The sequence below is a fragment of the Macrobrachium nipponense genome, chromosome 37 (assembly GCF_015104395.2).
Source record: "Macrobrachium nipponense isolate FS-2020 chromosome 37, ASM1510439v2, whole genome shotgun sequence".
Classification (NCBI taxonomy): Eukaryota; Metazoa; Arthropoda; class Malacostraca; order Decapoda; family Palaemonidae; genus Macrobrachium; species Macrobrachium nipponense.
The window spans coordinates 51,638,855-51,641,354 of NC_061097.1; positions in this window are offsets into that span (position 1 = coordinate 51,638,855).

The following is a 2,500-nucleotide window of genomic DNA, read 5'->3' on the forward strand; positions in this document are numbered from 1 at the left end:
TTATGATTATGATGGAATCTTGAATATGTATGTATATATATATATATATATATATATATATATATATATATATATATATATATATATATATATATATATATATATATATATATATATATATATATATATATATATATATATATATATATATTTACAAGGATGAAATAGGTAACATCCACAGCAACAAGAATAAAACAGAAAGTTTCATGCAATAGGAAACGATATACTTTTCACTACGATACTATTTTATTATTATTATTATTATTATTATTATTATCATTATGAAAGCAACAAAACATATAAAAAATACATCATAAGAGATGTTTACGCCATAAGAAATAATAATACTTTTAACAAAGGATATAGTTTAATAAATACATCATTGACTGTACGGATTGAACAAAAGCCTAAACAATAACGAAGTGTATGTAACTGTTATTACCAAGTATATAACTGTCCAAAACGGATGGATACCCTATCAGAAAGTCTGTAACTGTTAAAATTGTATATATATAAAAAAATGGCCTATGTCAGCCATGAAACACCATGGACGCTGAAATAGTACATAACTGGAATAGGCTTCTATGGAATCTATGTTTAAGGGTATTTAACCCTTTTACATAGATTGGATTCTATATAACCAGGGTATTTAACCCCTAACAAATCCACGGAGGCCTTATCCAAAGGTATATAACAGTTAGAAAAAAAACTATGGAAAATGCAAATGGAGTCTGAGGTTTCTGTTGAGGGTATATAACCGTTAAAAAACGCCCCAAAGTGAATCAAGATGCATATAACTGTGACCACCTATGGGTACTGTATCACGCACATAACTGCCCAAACGAGTTATAACGTAACAGTTAACAGCAGCGAGTTATACGTAGCTGTTAACAAGCCTATATGCAATCCCATCAAAAAGGTGAACAGGGGCGTTGAAACATAAGGGAAACAGCTTCAAAAGGTCTACCGACGGCTTAAACACCCATGTACACAGAATTAAAAGCGATATTAACACTTTAAACGCAAAAAAAGGGGGAGTGGGGGAAGCTGTGCCTATGGCGTTGTATATATAAAGCTATCACACCCGGAGGGAATGATTATGATCGTCTCTGATGATCCCCCGGGGATTGGCGACCACCCGTGGGTATCGCCGGGTTAGACATTACGAAAGGGTACGATGGAAATACTGCGTTTATCATTAGTATTAAGTAGTGAGATCAGTCGTTGTTAATATACCGGGTGTCATTTAACATAGAAAGAGGAGAGAGAGAGAGAGAGAGAGAGAGAATAAGGCAGGATGTATGTGAGTACCCCGTAGAGAAGAGATGAGCCTGAGAAAGAGATAGAGAGAGGATGGGCAGGATGTATGTGAGTGCCCCGTAGAGAGAGAGAGAGAGAGAGAGAGAGAGAGAGAGAGAGAGAGAGAGAGAATAAGGCAGGATGTATGTGAGTACCCCGTAGAGAAGAGAGGAACGAGAGAAAAAGAGAGAGAGAGAATGGGCAGGGTATATGGTGTATGTGAGTGCCCCGTAGAGAAAAGAGACAGAGACAGAGACAGAGAGAGAGAGGAGAGAGAGAGAATCTTGCCAAAGATGCAGCTACAAGCATCAGAGAAACCGTGTGATGAGAGAGAGAGAGAGAGAGAGAGAGAGAGAGAGAGTTGGGGGGGAGGGGGAATAAATAAAAAAAATCTCTATTCACAAAAAGATTTTTGAGGTGTTGCTGTTGGGAGTTTGATGTGACGACGCGTTTGTAACAATCACAGAAAGATAATACAATCTATTCTCGCTGACAATTCTTTTTTACGCATGTATTGTAAGAATGATTGTCGCCGGTGGGCACAGACAGTGAAATACACTCATCGACCGGCGCTCTTTTTTCGTTGAGGGGGGTTGGGTGGGGGGTGTTTGGGTATGGGGAGAGGGAGATGGGGAGCAGGTGGTGGTGGTGGTGCTGGTGGTGAAGGTGGAGGGATAGGAGGGGGAATGGGGTGGTGGGGGGGTGGCGTATTGAGGGGGCGAGGAGCTTGGAGGGAGACAAAATGGCTGCCACCGGCAAATGATGCAGACCCCGCCGTGTTCATTATGCAGATATGTATCATTAATATTTAATTATTTATAAATAAATGAGTTTTTTTTTTCCCCTCCCCGCTGAGAATGGCTGCATATTTATCACGTATGGGCCGACGTATGCCTAGCTACATTTTTATGGGAAATTAGAATTAGGCCCTAAGCCCGATTTGCGCGACGCATAATGCGCGCGTTGTACGAAATAATTGTTCCAAAAACGCTATTATCGACGGCGACAGGATTATCCCCGTGGATTAAGGTCCATCATGAAATCCATCTCGGCGTCCATCCATCTTTCCAACCCGTGAGAGTCTGACGCGAATCAACCAGGTGTCAATATCCAGCTATTACCCAGCATCTATTTAACTGCGGTTCTCACACCTGTAGATGGATGGACCTATCGATCCAGCCCTGGTAGTCACTCTCTCTGC